A 12,803-nucleotide genomic window follows, 5' to 3' on the forward strand; every position below is an offset into this window, starting at 1 on the left:
TTTTTGTGCACGTACAGCGCTTTATAGTACATAAAGAGTACGGTGCCGTTTTTTACAGGGCCATGACCCCAGCCTTAAGGTTCCACGGTGACGGCGGACTTTTTGTCCGCAGCTGCCCCTCTGACCGTGGCGGATTTGAGGTCGGAGCAATTCGCCTAAGGTAGGTGCATGTATATTGTCGCGTTTACATGAATACGAAGTAAACGCCTGTTTAAGAGAGAAAAGTAGCTGCTTTCCTCTTTTTATGTGCGACGGCGTTTTATAGTACATAAAGAGTACGGTGCCGTTCTTTTACAGGGCCACGTCCCCAGCCTTAAGGTTCCACGGTGACGGCGGACCTTTTCTCCGCAGCTGCCCCCCTATGGCCGTGGAGGATTCCTGGTCGCAGCAGATTGCCTACGGTAGGTACATGTCTGTAGTCGCGTTTACATGAATACGAAGCAAACGTCTGCTTTAGAGAGTACAGAAGCTGCTTTCCTCTTTTTGTGCACGTACAGCGCTTTATAGTACATAAAGAGCACGGTGCCGTTTTTTTACAGGGCCTTGTCCCCAGCCTTAAGGTTCCACGGTGACGGCGGACTTTTTGTCCGCAGCTGCCCCTCTGACCGTGGCGGATTTGAGGTCGGAGCAATTCGCCTAAGGTAGGTGCATGTATATTGTCGCGTTTACATGAGTACGAAGTAAACGCCTGTTTAAGAGAGAAAAGTAGCTGCTTTCCTCTTTTTATGCGCGACGGCGTTTTATAGTACATAAAGAGTACGGTGCCGTTCTTTTACAGGGCCACGTCCTCAGCCTTAAGGTTCCACGGTGACGGCGGACCTTTTCTCCGCAGCTGCCCCCCTATGGCCGTGGAGGATTCCTGGTCGCAGCAGATTGCCTATGGTAGGTACATGTCTGTAGTCGCGTTTACATGAATACGAAGCAAACGTCTGCTTTAGAGAGTACAGAAGCTGCTTTCCTCTTTTTGTGCACGTACAGCGCTTTATAGTACATAAAGAGTACGGTGCCGTTTTTTTACAGGGCCATGTCCCCAGCCTTAAGGTTCCACGGTGACGGCGGACTTTTTGTCCGCAGCTGCCCCTCTGACCGTGGCGGATTTGAGGTCGGAGCAATTCGCCTAAGGTAGGTGCATGTATATTGTCGCGTTTACATGAATACGAAGTAAACGCCTGTTTAAGAGAGAAAAGAAGCTGCTTTCCTCTTTTTATGCGCGACGGCGTTTTATAGTACATAAAGAGTACGGTGCCGTTCTTTTACAGGGCCACGTCCCCAGCCTTAAGGTTCCACGGTGACGGCGGACCTTTTCTCCGCAGCTGCCCCCCTATGGCCGTGGAGGATTCCTGGTCGCAGCAGATTGCCTACGGTAGGTGCATGTCTGTAGTCGCGTTTACATGAATACGAAGTAAACGTCTGCTTTAGAGAGTACAGAAGCTGCTTTCCTCTTTTTGTGCACGTACAGTGATTTATAGTACATAAAGAGTACGGTGCCGTTCTTTTACAGGGCCACTTCACCAGCCTTAAGGTTCCACGGTGACGGCGGACCTTTTGTCTGCAGCTGCCCTCCTCTGGCCATGGTGGATTCGAGGTCGCAGCATATTGCCTACGGTATGTGCATGTCTGTAGTCGCGCTTATGTGAATACGAAGTAAACGCTTGATTAAGGGAGTACAGCAGCTGCTTTCCTCTTTTTGTGCACGTACAGTGATTTATAGTACATAAAGAGTACGGTGCCGTTCTTTTACAGGGCCACTTCACCAGCCTTAAGGTTCCACGGTGACGGCAGACCTTTTGTCTGCAGCTGCCCTCCTCTGGCCATGGTGGATTCGAGGTCGCAGCATATTGCCTACGGTATGTGCATGTCTGTAGTCGCGCTTATGTGAATACGAAGTAAACGCTTGATTAAGGGAGTACAGCAGCTGCTTTCCTCCTTTTGTGCACGTACAGCCTTTTATAGTACATAAAGAGTATGGTGCCGTTCTTTTACAGGGCCACATCTCCAGCCTTAAGGTTCCACGGTGACGGCGGACCTTTTCTCCGCAGCTGCCCCCCTATGGCCGTGGAGGATTCCTGGTCGCAGCAGATTGCCTACGGTAGGTGCATGTCTGTAGTCGCGTTTATATGAATACGAAGCAAACGTGTGCTTAAGAGAAAACAGAAGCTGCTTTCCTCTTTTTGTGCACGTACAGCGCTTTATAGTACATAAAGAGTACGGTGCCGTTTTTTTACAGGGCCATGTCCCCAGCCTTAAGGTTCCACGGTGACGGCGGACTTTTTGTCCGCAGCTGCCCCTCTGACCGTGGCGGATTTGAGGTCGGAGCAATTCGCCTAAGGTAGGTGCATGTATATTGTCGCGTTTACATGAATACGAAGTAAACGCCTGTTTAAGAGAGAAAAGTAGCTGCTTTCCTCTTTTTATGCGCGACGGCGTTTTATAGTACATAAAGAGTACGGTGCCGTTCTTTTACAGGGCCACGTCCCCAGCCTTAAGGTTGCACGGTGACGGCGGACCTTTTCTCCGCAGCTGCCCCCCTATGGCCGTGGAGGATTCCTGGTCGCAGCAGATTGCCTACGGTAGGTGCATGTCTGTAGTCGCGTTTACATGAATACGAAGCAAACGTCTGCTTTAGAGAGTACAGAAGCTGCTTTCCTCTTTTTGTGCACGTACAGTGATTTATAGTACATAAAGAGTACGGTGCCGTTCTTTTACAGGGCCATGTCCCCAGCCTTAAGGTTCCACGGTGACGGCGGACTTTTTGTCCGCAGCTGCCCCTCTGACCGTGGCGGATTTGAGGTCGGAGCAATTCGCCTAAGGTAGGTGCATGTATATTGTCGCGTTTACATGAATACGAAGTAAACGCCTGTGTAAGAGAGAAAAGTAGCTGCTTTCCTCTTTTTATGCGCGACGGCGTTTTATAGTACATATAGAGTACGGTGCCGTTCTTTTACAGGGCCACGTCCCCAGCCTTAAGGTTCCACGGTGACGGCGGACCTTTTCTCCGCAGCTGCCCCCTATGGCCGTGGAGGATTCCTGGTCGCAGCAGATTGCCTACGGTAGGTGCATGTCTGTAGTCGCGTTTACATCAATACGAAGTAAACGTCTGCTTTAGATAGTACAGAAGCTGCTTTCCTCTTTTTGTGCACGTACAGTGATTTATAGTACATAAAGAGTATGGTGCCGTTCTTTTACAGGGCCACATCTCCAGCCTTAAGGTTCCACGGTGACGGCGGACCTTTTCTCCGCAGCTGCCCCCCTATGGCCGTGGAGGATTCCTGGTCGCAGCAGATTGCCTACGGTAGGTGCATGTCTGTAGTCGCGCTTATGTGAATACGAAGTAAACGCTTGAATATGGGAGTACAGCAGCTGCTTTCCTCCTTTTGTGCACGTACAGCCTTTTATAGTACATAAAGAGTATGGTGCCGTTCTTTTACAGGGCCACATCTCCAGCCTTAAGGTTCCACGGTGACGGCGGACCTTTTCTCCGCAGCTGCCCCCCTATGGCCGTGGAGGATTCCTGGTCGCAGCAGATTGCCTACGGTAGGTGCATGTCTGTAGTCGCGTTTACATGAATACGAAGCAAACGTCTGCTTTAGAGAGTACGGAAGCTGCTTTTCTCTTTTTGTGCACGTACAGCGCTTTATAGTACATAAAGAGTACGGTGCCGTTTTTTTACAGGGCCATGACCCCAGCCTTAAGGTTCCACGGTGACGGCGGACTTTTTGTCCGCAGCTGCCCCTCTGCCCGTGGTGGATTTGAGGTCGGAGCAATTCGCCTAAGGTAGGTGCATGTATATTGTCGCGTTTACATGAATACGAAGTAAACGCCTGTTTAAGAGAGAAAAGTAGCTGCTTTCCTCTTTTTATGCGCGACGGCGTTTTATAGTACGTAAAGAGTACGGTGCCGTTCTTTTACAGGGCCACGTCCCCAGCCTTAAGGTTCCATGGTGACGGCGGACCTTTTCTCCGCAGCTGCCCCCCTATGGCCGTGGAGGATTCCTGGTCGCAGCAGATTGCCTACGGTAGGTACATGTCTGTAGTCGCGTTTACATGAATACGAAGCAAACGTCTCCTTTAGAGAGTACAGAAGCTGCTTTCCTCTTTTTGTGCACGTACAGCTCTTTATAGTACATAAAGAGTACGGTGCCGTTTTTTTACAGGGCCATGTCCCCAGCCTTAAGGTTCCACGGTGACGGCGGACTTTTTGTCCGCAGCTGCCCCTCTGACCGTGGCGGATTTGAGGTCGGAGCAATTCGCCTAAGGTAGGTGCATGTATATTGTCGCGTTTACATGAATACGAAGTAAACGCCTGTTTAAGAGAGAAAAGTAGCTGCTTTCCTCTTTTTATGCGCGACGGCGTTTTATAGTACATAAAGAGTACGGTGCCGTTCTTTTACAGGGCCACGTCCCCAGCCTTAAGGTTCCACAGTGACGGCGGACCTTTTCTCCGCAGCTGCCCCCCTATGGCCGTGGAGGATTCCTGGTCGCAGCAGATTGCCTACGGTAGGTGCATGTCTGTAGTCGCGTTTACATGAATACGAAGTAAACGTCTGCTTTAGAGTGTCCAGAAGCTGCTTTCCTCTTTTTGTGCACGTACAGTTATTTATAGTACATAAAGAGTACGGTGCCGTTCTTTTACAGGGCCACTTCACCAGCCTTAAGGTTCCACGGTGACGGCGGACCTTTTGTCTGCAGCTGCCCTCCTCTGGCCATGGTGGATTCGAGGTCGCAGCATATTGCCTACGGTATGTGCATGTCTGTAGTCGCGCTTATGTGAATACGAAGTAAACGCTTGATTAAGGGAGTACAGCAGCTGCTTTCCTCCTTTTGTGCACGTACAGCCTTTTATAGTACATAAAGAGTATGGTGCCGTTCTTTTACAGGGCCACATCTCCAGCCTTAAGGTTCCACGGTGACGGCGGACCTTTTCTCCGCAGCTGCCCCCCTATGGCCGTGGAGGATTCCTGGTCGCAGCAGATTGCCTACGGTAGGTGCATGTCTGTAGTCGCGCTTATGTGAATACGAAGTAAACGCTTGATTATGGGAGTACAGCAGCTGCTTTCCTCCTTTTGTGCACGTACAGCCTTTTATAGTACATAAAAAGTATGGTGCCGTTCTTTTACAGGGCCACATCTCCAGCCTTAAGGCTCCACGGTGACGGCGGACCTTTTCTCCGCAGCTGCCCCCCTATGGCCGTGGAGGATTCCTGGTCGCAGCAGATTGCCTACGGTAGGTGCATGTCTGTAGTCGCGTTTACATGAATACGAAGCAAACGTCTGCTTTAGAGAGTACAGAAGCTGCTTTCCTCTTTTTGTGCACGTACAGCGCTTTATAGTACATAAAGAGTACGGTGCCGTTTTTTTACAGGGCCATGACCCCAGCCTTAAGGTTCCACGGTGACGGCGGACTTTTTGTCCGCAGCTGCCCCTCTGACCGTGGCGGATTTGAGGTCGGAGCAATTCGCCTAAGGTAGGTGCATGTATATTGTCGCGTTTACATGAATACGAAGTAAACGCCTGTTTAAGAGAGAAAAGTAGCTGCTTTCCTCTTTTTATGCGCGACGGCGTTTTATAGTACATAAAGATTACGGTGCCGTTCTTTTACAGGGCCACGTTCCCAGCCTTAAGGTTCCACGGTGACGGCGGACCTTTTCTCCGCAGCTGCCCCCCTATGGCCGTGGAGGATTCTTGGTCGCAGCAGATTGCCTACGGTAGGTGCATGTCTGTAGTCGCGTTTACATGAATACGTAGTAAACGTCTGCTTTAGAGAGTACAGAAGCTGCTTTCCTCTTTTTGTGCACGTAAAGTGATTTATAGTACATAAAGAGTACGGTGCCGTTCTTTTACAGGGCCACTTCACCAGCCTTAAGGTTACGGTGACGGCGGACTTTTTGTCCGCAGCTGCCCCCTCTGACCGTGGTGGATTCGAGGTAGGAGCAGATTGCCTACGGTAGGTGCATGTCTATGGTCGCATTTACATGAATACGAAGTAAATGTCTGCTTAAGGGAGAACAGAAGCTGCTTTCCTCTTTTTGTGCACGTACAGTGATTTATAGTACATAAAGAGTATGGTGCCGTTCTTTTACAGGGCCACATCTCCAGCCTTAGGGTTCCACGGTGACGGCGGACCTTTTCTCCGCAGCTGCCCCCCTATGGCCGTGGAGGATTCCTGGTCGCAGCAGATTGCCTACGGTAGGTGCATGTCTGTAGTCGCGCTTATGTGAATACGAAGTAAACGCTTGATTATGGGAGTACAGCAGCTGCTTTCCTCCTTTTGTGCATGTACAGCCTTTTATAGTACATAAAGAGTATGGTGCCGTTCTTTTACAGGGCCACATCTCCAGCCTTAAGGTTCCACGGTGACGGCGGACCTTTTCTCCGCAGCTGCCCCCCTATGGCCGTGGAGGATTCCTGGTCGCAGCAGATTGCCTACGGTAGGTGCATGTCTGTAGTCGCGTTTACATGAATACGAAGCAAACGTCTGCTTTAGAGAGTACAGAAGCTGCTTTCCTCTTTTTGTGCACGTACAGCGCTTTATAGTACATAAAGAGTACGGTGCCGTTCTTTTACAGGGCCATGTCCCCAGCCTTAAGGTTCCACGGTGACGGCGGACTTTTTGTCCGCAGCTGCCCCTCTGACCGTGGCGGATTTGAGGTCGGAGCAATTCGCCTAAGGTAGGTGCATGTATATTGTCGCGTTTACATGAATACGAAGTAAACGCCTGTTTAAGAGAGAAAAGTAGCTGCTTTCCTCTTTTTATGCGCGACGGCGTTTTATAGTACATATAGAGTACGGTGCCGTTCTTTTACAGGGCCACGTCCCCAGCCTTAAGGTTCCACGGTGACGGCGGACCTTTTCTCCGCAGCTGCCCCCCTATGGCCGTGGAGGATTCCTGGTCGCAGCAGATTGCTTACGGTAGGTGCATGTCTGTAGTCGCGTTTACATGAATACGAAGTAAACGTCTGCTTTAGAGAGTACAGAAGCTGCTTTCCTCTTTTTGTGCACGTACAGTGATTTATAGTACATAAAGAGTATGGTGCCGTTCTTTTACAGGGCCACATCTCCAGCCTTAAGGTTCCACGGTGACGGCGGACTTTTTGTCCGCAGCTGCCCCTCTGACCGTGGCGGATTGGAGGTCGGAGCAATTCGCCTAAGGTAGGTGCATGTATATTGTCGCGTTTACATGAATACGAAGTAAACGCCTGTTTAAGAGAGAAAAGTAGCTGCTTTCCTCTTTTTATGCGCGACGGCGTTTTATAGTACATAAAGAGTACGGTGCCGTTCTTTTACAGTCCACGTCCCCAGCCTTAAGGTTCCACGGTGACGGCGGACCTTTTCTCCGCAGCTGCCCCCCTATGGCCGTGGAGGATTCCTGGTCGCAGCAGATTGCCTACGGTAGGTACATGTCTGTAGTCGCGTTTACATGAATACGAAGCAAACGTCTGCTTTAGAGAGTACAGAAGCTGCTTTCCTCTTTTTGTGCACGTACAGCGCTTTATAGTACATAAAGAGTACGGTGCCGTTTTTTTACAGGGCCATGTCCCCAGCCTTAAGGTTCCACGGTGACGGCGGACTTTTTGTCCGCAGCTGCCCCTCTGACCGTGGCGGATTTGAGGTCGGAGCAATTCGCCTAAGGTAGGTGCATGTATATTGTCGCGTTTACATGAATACGAAGTAAACGCCTGTTTAAGAAAGAAAAGAAGCTGCTTTCCTCTTTTTATGCGCGACGGCGTTTTATAGTACATAAAGAGTACGGTGCCGTTCTTTTACAGGGCCACGTCCCCAGCCTTAAGGTTCCACGGTGACGGCGGACCTTTTCTCCGCAGCTGCCCCCCAATGGCCGTGGAGGATTCCTGGTCGCAGCAGATTGCCTACGGTAGGTGCATGTCTGTAGTCGCGTTTACATGAATACGAAGTAAACGTCTGCTTTAGAGAGTACAGAAGCTGCTTTCCTCTTTTTGTGCACGTACAGTGATTTATAGTACATAAAGAGTACGGTGCCGTTCTTTTACAGGGCCACTTCACCAGCCTTAAGGTTCCACGGTGACGGCGGACCTTTTGTCTGCAGCTGCCCTCCTCTGGCCATGGTGGATTCGAGGTCGCAGCATATTGCCTACGGTATGTGCATGTCTGTAGTCGCGCTTATGTGAATACGAAGTAAACGCTTGATTAAGGGAGTACAGCAGCTGCTTTCCTCTTTTTGTGCACGTACAGTGATTTATAGTACATAAAGAGTACGGTGCCGTTCTTTTACAGGGCCACATCTCCAGCCTTAAGGCTCCACGGTGACGGCGGACCTTTTCTCCGCAGCTGCCCCCCTATGGCCGTGGAGGATTCCTGGTCGCAGCAGATTGCCTACGGTAGGTGCATGTCTGTAGTCGCGTTTATATGAAAACGAAGCAAACGTGTGCTTAAGAGAGTACAGCAGCTGCTTTCCTCCTTTTGTGCACGTACAGCGCTTTATAGTACATAAAGAGTACGGTGCCGTTTTTTTACAGGGCCATGTCCCCAGCCTTAAGGTTCCACGGTGACGGCGGACTTTTTGTCCGCAGCTGCCCCTCTGACCGTGGCGGATTTGAGGTCGGAGCAATTCGCCTAAGGTAGGTGCATGTATATTGTCGCGTTTACATGAATACGAAGTAAACGCCTGTTTAAGAGAGAAAAGTAGCTGCTTTCCTCTTTTTATGCGCGACGGCGTTTTATAGTACATAAAGAGTACGGTGCCGTTCTTTTACAGGGCCACGTCCCCAGCCTTAAGGTTGCACGGTGACGGCGGACCTTTTCTCCGCAGCTGCCCCCCTATGGCCGTGGAGGATTCCTGGTCGCAGCAGATTGCCTACGGTAGGTGCATGTCTGTAGTCGCGTTTACATGAATACGAAGCAAACGTCTGCTTTAGAGAGTACAGAAGCTGCTTTCCTCTTTTTGTGCACGTACAGTGATTTATAGTACATAAAGAGTACGGTGCCGTTCTTTTACAGGGCCATGTCCCCAGCCTTACGGTTCCACGGTGACGGCGGACTTTTTGTCCGCAGCTGCCCCTCTGACCGTGGCGGATTTGAGGTCGGAGCAATTCGCCTAAGGTAGGTGCATGTATATTGTCGCGTTTACATGAATACGAAGTAAACGCCTGTGTAAGAGAGAAAAGTAGCTGCTTTCCTCTTTTTATGCGCGACGGCGTTTTATAGTACATATAGAGTACGGTGCCGTTCTTTTACAGGGCCACGTCCCCAGCCTTAAGGTTCCACGGTGACGGCGGACCTTTTCTCCGCAGCTGCCCCCCTATGGCCGTGGAGGATTCCTGGTCGCAGCAGATTGCCTACGGTAGGTGCATGTCTGTAGTCGCGTTTACATCAATACGAAGTCAACGTCTGCTTTAGATAGTACAGAAGCTGCTTTCCTCTTTTTGTGCACGTACAGTGATTTATAGTACATAAAGAGTATGGTGCCGTTCTTTTACAGGGCCACATCTCCAGCCTTAAGGTTCCACGGTGACGGCGGACCTTTTCTCCGCAGCTGCCCCCCTATGGCCGTGGAGGATTCCTGGTCGCAGCAGATTGCCTACGGTAGGTGCATGTCTGTAGTCGCGCTTATGTGAGTACGAAGTAAACGCTTGATTATGGGAGTACAGCAGCTGCTTTCCTCCTTTTGTGCACGTACAGCCTTTTATAGTACATAAAGAGTATGGTGCCGTTCTTTTACAGGGCCACATCTCCAGCCTTAAGGTTCCACGGTGACGGCGGACCTTTTCTCCGCAGCTGCCCCCCTATGGCCGTGGAGGATTCCTGGTCGCAGCAGATTGCCTACGGTAGGTACATGTCTGTAGTCGCGTTTACATGAATACGAAGCAAACGTCTCCTTTAGAGAGTACAGAAGCTGCTTTCCTCTTTTTGTGCACGTACAGCTCTTTATAGTACATAAAGAGTACGGTGCCGTTTTTTTACAGGGCCATGTCCCCAGCCTTAAGGTTCCACGGTGACGGCGGACTTTTTGTCCGCAGCTGCCCCTCTGACCGTGGCGGATTTGAGGTCGGAGCAATTCGCCTAAGGTAGGTGCATGTATATTGTCGCGTTTACATGAATACGAAGTAAACGCCTGTTTAAGAGAGAAAAGTAGCTGCTTTCCTCTTTTTATGCGCGACGGCGTTTTATAGTACATAAAGAGTACGGTGCCGTTCTTTTACAGGGCCACGTCCCCAGCCTTAAGGTTCCACGGTGACGGCGGACCTTTTCTCCGCAGCTGCCCCCCTATGGCCGTGGAGGATTCCTGGTCGCAGCAGATTGCCTACGGTAGGTGCATGTCTGTAGTCGCGTTTACATGAATACGAAGTAAACGTCTGCTTTAGAGAGTACAGAAGCTGCTTTCCTCTTTTTGTGCACGTACAGTTATTTATAGTACATAAAGAGTACGGTGCCGTTCTTTTACAGGGCCACTTCACCAGCCTTAAGGTTCCACGGTGACGGCGGACCTTTTGTCTGCAGCTGCCCTCCTCTGGCCATGGTGGATTCGAGGTCGCAGCATATTGCCTACGGTATGTGCATGTCTGTAGTCGCGCTTATGTGAATACGAAGTAAACGCTTGATTAAGGGAGTACAGCAGCTGCTTTCCTCCTTTTGTGCACGTACAGCCTTTTATAGTACATAAAGAGTATGGTGCCGTTCTTTTACAGGGCCACATCTCCAGCCTTAAGGTTCCACGGTGACGGCGGACGTTTTCTCCGCAGCTGCCCCCCTATGGCCGTGGAGGATTCCTGGTCGCAGCAGATTGCCTACGGTAGGTGCATGTCTGTAGTCGCGCTTATGTGAATACGAAGTAAACGCTTGATTATGGGAGTACAGCAGCTGCTTTCCTCCTTTTGCGCACGTACAGCCTTTTATAGTACATAAAAAGTATGGTGCCGTTCTTTTACAGGGCCACATCTCCAGCCTTAAGGTTCCACGGTGACGGCGGACCTTTTCTCCGCAGCTGCCCCCCTATGGCCGTGGAGGATTCCTGGTCGCAGCAGATTGCCTACGGTAGGTGCATGTCTGTAGTCGCGTTTACATGAATACGAAGCAAACGTCTGCTTTAGAGAGTACAGAAGCTGCTTTCCTCTTTTTGTGCACGTACAGCGCTTTATAGTACATAAAGAGTACGGTGCCGTTTTTTTACAGGGCCATGACCCAGCCTTAAGGTTCCACGGTGACGGCGGACTTTTTGTCCGCAGCTGCCCCTCTGACCGTGGCGGATTTGAGGTCGGAGCAATTCGCCTAAGGTAGGTGCATGTATATTGTCGCGTTTACATGAATACGAAGTAAACGCCTGTTTAAGAGAGAAAAGTAGCTGCTTTCCTCTTTTTATGCGCGACGGCGTTTTATAGTACATAAAGAGTACGGTGCCGTTCTTTTACAGGGCCACGTTCCCAGCCTTAAGGTTCCACGGTGACGGCGGACCTTTTCTCCGCAGCTGCCCCCCTATGGCCGTGGAGGATTCTTGGTCGCAGCAGATTGCCTACGGTAGGTGCATGTCTGTAGTCGCGTTTACATGAATACGTAGTAAACGTCTGCTTTAGAGAGTACAGAAGCTGCTTTCCTCTTTTTGTGCACGTACAGTGATTTATAGTACATAAAGAGTACGGTGCCGTTCTTTTACAGGGCCACTTCACCAGCCTTAAGGTTCCACGGTGACGGCGGACTTTTTGTCCGCAGCTGCCCCCTCTGACCGTGGTGGATTCGAGGTAGGAGCAGATTGCCTACGGTAGGTGCATGTCTATGGTCGCATTTACATGAATACGAAGTAAATGTCTGCTTAAGGGAGAACAGAAGCTGCTTTCCTCTTTTTGTGCACCTACAGCCTTTTAATAGTACATAAAGAGTACGGTGCCGTTCTTTTACAGGGCCACATCTCGAGCCTTAAGGTTCCACGGTGACGGCGGACCTTTTCTCCGCAGCTGTTCCCCTCTGGCCGTGGTGGATTCCAGGTCGCAGCAGATTGCCTATGGTATGTGCATGTCTGTAGTCGCGCTTACGTTAATACGATGTAAACGCTTACTTAAGGGAGTACAGTAGCTGCTTTCCTCCTTTTGTGCGTGTACAGCGTTTTATAGTCCATAAAGAGCACGGTGCCGTTCTTTTACAGGGCCAGGTCCTGAGCCGTAAGGTTCCACGGTGGCGATGGATTTTTTTCCGCAGCTCCCCCCCTCTCTGGCCGTGTTGGATTCGAGGTCGGAAGCTCGATTCGAGGTGTTGAAGCTCGAAATAAACACTTCGTGACACCGCCATTGCACTGCACAGGTCTTGCGTCGGTTTGCAGAGCCGCAGCAGGAATTACAAACGCATGCAAAAGCCACAAGCAGTTCGAAATAAACACTTCGTGACACCGCCACTGCACAGGTCTTGCATCGGTTTGAAGAGGCGCTCTGTCAACTCCGTCAACATAGATGATTATAGAATTCAACTAGTGGAACTATCGCTCGCCACTGCTGAACGCGGCGAAGTTTGCAGTCGCTCTGAACACTGGTAATATCAAGATGTGGCCAATATAACACGCTTCGCGACATCTCTGCCACTGCCCAGGCCGCGCTCCCCAGTTCAGTCGACGGATGGCCATCTTGCCCCGGCAGAGCAGAACCGAGGCGGAGGGAGGAGGGGCTCGGACGTCACTGACGTCACGGGAAAAGCAGCCAATAGCTGCAATCCGGTCCCCGGCCGGATGCGCTCGTCCGCCAGAAAGTTGAAGTTGACCAACTTTCCATCCGTTCGCCGAACGAGGCGGATCCGCCAGGCCCGCTCGCGAAGCGGACGAGGCGGAAGGCGCTCCGAAACGATCGTACAA

General features: G+C 50.7%; 1 long non-coding RNA gene across 1 annotated transcript; it reads left to right on the top strand.

Annotated features, from left to right (window-relative positions):
* Nucleotides 1–11,628: 11,628 nt before the first annotated feature.
* LOC144097950 (uncharacterized) lies at nt 11,629–12,803 on the top strand. Its single transcript, XR_013307119.1, has 3 exons — nt 11,629–11,706; nt 11,866–11,969; nt 12,108–12,803. It is a non-coding gene; the product is annotated as an uncharacterized LOC144097950 (long non-coding RNA).

Source organism: Amblyomma americanum, chromosome 1 (assembly GCF_052857255.1).
Source record: "Amblyomma americanum isolate KBUSLIRL-KWMA chromosome 1, ASM5285725v1, whole genome shotgun sequence".
NCBI classification, from domain to species: Eukaryota; Metazoa; Arthropoda; class Arachnida; order Ixodida; family Ixodidae; genus Amblyomma; species Amblyomma americanum.